The 7,420-nt window shown below is 29.3% G+C and overlaps 1 long non-coding RNA gene across 1 annotated transcript; it reads right to left on the bottom strand.

Moving 5' to 3' along the window:
• Window positions 1-380: 380 nt before the first annotated feature.
• On the bottom strand, window positions 381-3,085 carry LOC139786520 (uncharacterized). The gene is made up of 3 exons (XR_011722327.1): window positions 2,026-3,085; window positions 1,589-1,699; window positions 381-1,475 (listed from the first exon to the last, which is right to left on the bottom strand). It is a non-coding gene; the product is annotated as an uncharacterized lncRNA (long non-coding RNA).
• Window positions 3,086-7,420: the final 4,335 nt, after the last annotated feature.

The raw sequence follows: 7,420 nt of genomic DNA, 5'->3' as shown, positions 1-7,420 counted from the left end.
AGGGGACTCATGTACAAAAAACACCCCGAATCGTGAGAGGCAAGGGGACTCACGTACGGAAAGCACCCCGAATCGTGAGGGGCAAGGGGACTCACGTACAGAAAGCACCCCGAATCGTGAGAGGCAATGGGACTCACGTACAGAAAGCACCCCGAATCGTTCCTGTAAACAATGACGTTTTCAAATTGTTCAAACAATACTATCATATTGTTTAAACAATACTATCATAAACAAATTATTTTTTAATTATTTTGTTCACCAAAAATTCATATTGTTCCCTTATAACAGTAACCGCATTGATCCGAAAGTGATATCTTTGCTGGTCTGACCTCAAGCTTCTAAGGGTTGAAACGCTGAAACAGTCCATTTTTTGACATTTTGCCTGAAGAAATATTTGTTCAGTGACTCAAAAAGTACAACATATTAAAAATTCAGCCATTTTCACCGGGGCCCAAAATCACGTGGTTTAGTGCGGGGTCCTTTAAACGTACTATCAACTTTATTACAATATTATATTAAGATTACCGTAATATTAATTCTAACATTTATTTAAAGTTCTTATTGATGTTTTATTTCTATTACAGGCAACATGTTTTCAATAAATATGCAATAGTAATAAAATATCTCAATATTTATTGTCTAATTAATATTTAGATTGCTTTTATAGACCAGGCTTGGACAACTTTGAGCTCCAGAACCACGACACTTCTTTTCTATCCACGGAAAGTAGGGGAGTGTCGTGGCTCCGGAGCTCGAAGTTGCCCAGGCCTGTTATATACTAATCTGCATTGGGGAATAATTCACTAATTATCATAAAAAAAGTTTTATTTATATAAAAATAATATATACCATATATTACAGTTTTCAGTTTATCACAATAATATCTTTAGTGAAGAACACTGATCCTAGCGGAAGGTTTTGGGATAAAACTTATCTTTCAAATAAAAAAAATCAGATTTCTGTCTCAAATCCAGGAAAAAATGCATTTTAAGGCAAGATCAGATGTGGTCTCACATCTCGTCGTTGATCCTTCCTTGAATAAAAACTAAACGTGATACTGAGAAAAAATGTCAAGCCAAATAATTTTATCAAAATCTTCCTTTTTTATTTGAAATGTGTCCCCTCGAATGAGGGTGTTAGTGCCTTCGACCTTATCCTTTTAGATCATATAGCACAAATCAATATTTCTAATGTATAAAAACTTTCTTTTTACTATCGCCTAGACCTATGTATTTTTCTTTCATTCTACAAACTTTCTAAAACGGATTATTAAACCACATACAGGTCTTTTAATCCTTAAACTTTTGGATTCTTAAACCACGAATCCTTAAACCATTTACTTCCTCTTAATCAACCCCTTACAGGGAAACAAGTTAAACGAGGACTGTATATGCGGGATGCAGACTGAGTCGAGATCAAACCTAAGACCCTTTTGTTACTATAATAATAAAGTAAGATAATATATTTATCACTTCCTGAGAAATAAAAGTAGAATTAAATTAGTGAAAAAGTTACTTATAAATTATAACGCGGCAAACTATAATGATTTTATTTTACGGAGAGTATATACCGAAATACATTACATTACCTTTTTAATGTTTTTTTCTTTCCTTACGGACGTTTGCGAATCTGAACCACTCCATTACACAGTGTTCAAAATCTTTTTTTGTATTCCGAGGGAATATTGCTCTAAAAGCTTCTGAAATAAGAAAAATTCAATACAGTTTATTGTTAGATGAAAGAAATAAATAATGTTAATTTAACGGCAATTAAAACTTATGATAATTATTGAAATAACACAAAAGTTTCCGGAATAGTTTACATATATACTAAATCGATCAAAAGTATTAGTTTATGGATATATATTTTTCTTTATTTCGTAAGAATTTTTAACGTGTATGTGTGTCCTGCTTTTTAACGATGATTGCCACAAAAAAATAGGAGACAATTTTAATAAATTTTGAGACATAAAACATAGCATTTAATACTGCAAGTAATATATAGATCTCTTAAAAAATTACTTACTTTTAATGCTCAGAATTGTGTGCGTATCTCCAATTTTATAATTATTTTTTTGGCCAGTCTCTGAACACATGGAGGCTAAGTCATCAGAAAATGTAGCACTCAAACTTCTTCTAATAAAATCCTTTTCATGTTTCCCTCCAATTAACATAACCTTGTTCACCTGAAAAATTTATACTTGTAATTCTATATAATGCAGTTTATTATTATAAATTGCAAGGAAAATAATTCAGAAGACTTTTAAAATATAATAACACATATTATAAGATATTATAGAACATATTAAAGGACATATATTATAGATATAAGTTTGTAAGATTAAGAGTCAAAGTAACCATTTTTGGTTTTGGACGTATTGGGTGCTCCTCCTCAAGATTCTATTTAATCGTTTTATACATAAAACATACAGGTGAATACATTATAGAGATTAATACAAATACATTTTGATTTTTGAAGGACATACCATATTTAAAAATTTTACCGACAAAATTCTACCTTCTTTTAGAAAGTTTACATATATCGTATTGGTTGCATAGAATTATAAATGCTTTTACATAATAAAAATAGGTGTAAATCAATTAGAGCATTTGCTCAATATATCACAAAAATGATTAAAAAATTTCAAAGTAAAGATCTCGAGCTGTCAGTGTAAATATTTATCTGTTACAAAAATTGTACAACTTTTATATATTATCAGTATGTTTGCTCTGTTAAAGAAAATTGTAAAAAAATATTACTGTACCATTTCAATTAAATTTAAAAGCTTAAAAATATATGAAAAGTTTGCAAAAAGATTTTTATATATAAATACTTAAGCTTTCTGCTAAATATGGTAAAACAAAGCAACACACATTTATATATAAAAGATCTATATGCATAAAAGACTTGAACAATGTAGTGTGAATGCGTTAGTACTTATTTGATATGACGTTTGGATGATTTTGTCTGTATGTTACTGACACTTTTAGAGTTTTTCATCTATTTTTTTATCTAATAAATTGTCATAAACAAAAAATATATGCATATGTTACGCCACAATCAAAATAACTATAAACATACCCAATCAGCAAAGAAATGTTTTTAAAAATATTTTTAAAAACATTTGGAAAACATTTTTGAAAACATTTTTAAAAATGTTAAAAATCATGAGTTAACACACCTTTTTTTCATTGAAAAAATATTTATTTTAACATTTAAAAAAACATTTTTTAATGTTTAAAAACGTTTATTTTAACGTTTAAGAAAAATATTTTTTTAATGTTTAAAAAATGTTTATTTTAACGTTTAAAAAGACATTTTTTTATGTTTGAAAATGTTTATTTTAACGTTTGAGAAAATGTTTTTTTTATGTTACAAAAACATCTATTTTAACGTGTTCTAAAATGTTTTTTTATCCAATATGGCGTCCCAAATGAGAATATTGGAAGGGCCCTGCTCGCTGGACCGGACTCCTCGCCTCAATCTTCCCTCTCGGACGCGAGCTGTCGCAGCTCTCCTTTTCCTGGCGGTGAGTTCTCCCTGGGAAGTCAAATCTCGCTCGGTTGGTCTCCAGAATACGTGCCGCTTAGCTCAATCACTTACGAAAAAAAGGAAAACTCGTCCGAAGAAACGCAGCAAGCGCGGCCATGAACGAGAGCGAGGAAGGAGGTGGGGGCGCTTTGAGAGTGGCGACTCACGCGTCGCGCCATCTGAATGAAACGATATAGCAAATAAATAATTAATGTAAAATAAATATTAAAATAATGTTAAATAAATGTTAAGTAAATGTTTTTTCAAATCATTAGTGCAAATAAACAAGTAGGGGAGACCGGGGTCTAACCGTCAGTTTTTTTTCGGTGCCGATTTTTAACAAGAAAATAAATAATTTTAGTTAAATTTGGTATACCACTGTAAAGAGTGAACCTTTAGCTACAAAATTTATATAGGAAATTTTGTATTTACGTCGTTTTGTTTAACCGGTATAGAGTAAAAACGACAACGGTGGAAAAATTGAAATCTCAAAAATGCCGGGGTTTAACCGTCACACTGCATTTTCAATACATATACGTACATCTAATCCTGAAAAATGATAGGATACATCTTAATAATTGTTTTTTAAGAGAAAAATATAAAAATTTATTTAAAATTTTTATGCGAAACATTATTAAAAAATAGTTACGAGGGTTCCTCTTTCCGCAGAAGTCACTCGCCCGACTTGTTTCACTCCTCGACGTCCGATGACTTTATTCCGTGTCTGAACGGTTGTAATTCCCGTCTCATCCATATTCCATATGCAGTGAGCCTGGAAATGCCCGAAAATGCCTTGAAAATGCACCCGGACTGCTTACTGACGGATTAACCCCAAACACAAGTTTCAGGTTTGATCGCCCACGAAATATTAGACATCAACGATAATGAAAAAACTACACTGGATTCGTGTTCAGCATGCATTACTCTTTATAATCACGTACCTCGAGATTTGGAGAGCAAATATTATTGCAGATATTACAAAATTTCCACGCGCAGAAAATGTAACTTTCACCTTCCGAAAACACGTTTGCCCTCGTAAAAATCATAACACGGCAGGTAACCTGCCGAAACTCCGTTGGTCACATGGGTACCATAAGCAGCATTTACAATGTTAATAGCGAATTCGCACAATATACAAGTTCCGAGATATTTGATTTGACGGTTTAACCCCGGCGACGGTTAGGCCCCGGTCTCCCCTAATGTAAAATAAATATTTAATTAATGTCGAATAAATGTTTAATAAACGTTTTTTCAATTCATTATTGCAAATAAATAATTAATGTAAAATAAATATTACATTACTGTCGAATAAATGTTAAATAAACGATGTTTCAAATCATTATTGCAAATGAATAATTAATGTAAAATGAATATTAAATTAATGTCGAATAATCGTTACATAAATGTTTTTTTCAAATTATTACAGTAAATAAATAATTAATGTAAAATAAATATTAAAATAATGTCGAATAAATGTTAAATAAATGTTTTTTTAAATCATTATGCCAAATAAACAGTTAATGTAAAATAAATATTAAAATAATGTCGAATAGATGTTAAATAAATGTTTTTTCAATTTATTATTGCAAATAAATAATTAATGTAAAATAAATATTACATTACTGTCGAATAAATGTTAAATAAACGATGTTTCAAATCATTATTGCAAATGAATAATTAATGTAAAATGAATATTAAATTAATGTCGAATAATCGTTACATAAATGTTTTTTTCAAATTATTACAGTAAATAAATAATTAATGTAAAATAAATATTAAAATAATGTCGAATAAATGTTAAATAAATGTTTTTTTAAATCATTATGCCAAATAAACAGTTAATGTAAAATAAATATTAAAATAATGTCGAATAGATGTTAAATAAATGTTTTTTCAATTCATTATTGCAAATAAATAATTAATGTAAAATAAATATTAACCCTCCCAAGGCCACATCTCTTTTTTTAATACGCCTCGACCACACTGGTTAGTCGACACCCAGATGGATTCAATCTCATATCTCCAATTTAATTATGTACATTGTACACGTAAAAATTCATGAAACATCTTAAAAGGGTATTGTTCAAATAAAATATGCAGAACCCGAAATATATATATGCTCGATGAATAAAAATGTTGTAATTTTTGGTTGCAATAAGAAATATACACCGATCGATATCACACCCCGGGTGGTCACAATTTAACCTATAATAATTTTCAAATGTTTACCAAACATAACTGACATATGGCTTAAAGCCTTTCTGTACGCATCTTCGAGAGAAGGACTCAAACATAGGGATCCTAGGTGGAGGGGCATTGATTTATTAAAGCCTATCTTAAAAATATCGGGCCTAAATTTTTGTTTGGGTGGTCGACACCCACTCGAAGAATTAAAATAATGTCGAATAAGTATTAAATAAATATTTTTTTAAATTATTATTGCAAATAAATGAGTAATGTAAAATAAATATTAAATTAATGTCGAATAAATATTAAGTAAATGTTTTTTTCAAATCATTATTGCAAGTAAATAAGTAATGTAAAATAAATATTAAATTAATGTCGAATAAATATTAAATAAATGTTTTTTCAAATCATTATTGCAAATAAATAATTAATGTAACATAAATATTAAATTAATGTCGAATAAATATTAAATAAATGTTTTTTAAAATCATTATTGCAAATGTATAATTAATATAAAATAAATATTAAATTAATGTCGAATAAATGTTAAATAAATGTTTTTTTAACTTATTATTGCAAATAACTTACTAATGTAAAACAAATATTAAATAAACGTTAAATAAACGTTTAATAAATATTTTTTCTAAATTATTACTTCAAATAAATAATCAATGTGAATTAAATATTTAATAAACATTAAATAAATATTATTTTTACAATGGATTGTATAAATGTATAATTAATAAAAAATAAATATTAAAAACACATTTAAAAAACATTGTCTGCTGATTGGGTAGTAGATACAGATAATGCGCAATTACTATCTTTGCTATAGGCACTACATTGAAAATAATACCAAAAAATCGGTAAAAATTACAAGTCCTGTACCCCTATTCTGTAACTCTTAACGACAGTGTCGGTATCGTTATGTTGTCGTTGCGCAGGTATACTATATGTGAAAAAAGCTGCGCAACTGTCGTTATGAGCACATAACGACGCATAACGAGTTACAGAATCGCACTACTGGTGATCTCTTTGTCGACTCTAAATTGCAAATATTATATTTACTACTCTTGGAGAGAAAGGGAGAAAGAGGGAGAGAAAAGGGAGGGAGAGAGAGAGAGGGAGGGAGAGGAGATATCTCTTACAGTCTTTTCTCTTAATTCTTAAATTTTTAAAGTCTGATTTTATTGTGTAAATTTATATCTACTACGATTATGTAACTACTAACCGGAAATGTTATTTGTAAATGTTTATAGAATTAATTATAATTGTGATAAGCAGCTTTACTTACAACTTGCATGAATTACATCAAGAATATGTTCGATCCTTAATACTTTGGTATATTTCTTTTCTTCTGCAAATCTCTCTCTTATATAGGTCGAAAAATAGATCTTGAATCACCAGCTACCTATTTACAGCACATATAGATAATTGAGTTCTTATCATTAATATGCAAAAGTTTTAGAATATAATAATTACTTACCCATATAAAAATGTTGTATACAATTAAAAGCGCTCGACAGCACAAGCACAAACGTACGTATATATGACACATTCACGCATCATACGTATGTAAGATAATGCGACTACAGTCTCCAGAACTATTACTGCTTCCGATTGGCTGTCGCGACAAGCGTGCGTCTGCTCATGATCTCGACGCGCTCAAACAGCTGAAAATAATCGGCAGTAAATGCAAGAA

The sequence above is a fragment of the Temnothorax nylanderi genome, unplaced genomic scaffold (genome assembly GCF_030848795.1).
Source record: "Temnothorax nylanderi isolate EJ_2023f unplaced genomic scaffold, tnyl_v1.0 TNYL_tig1062_pilon, whole genome shotgun sequence".
NCBI lineage: Eukaryota > Metazoa > Arthropoda > Insecta > Hymenoptera > Formicidae > Temnothorax > Temnothorax nylanderi.
Note: the sequence above shows the minus strand (reverse complement) of the source record. Positions and strands in the feature narration are given on the sequence as shown.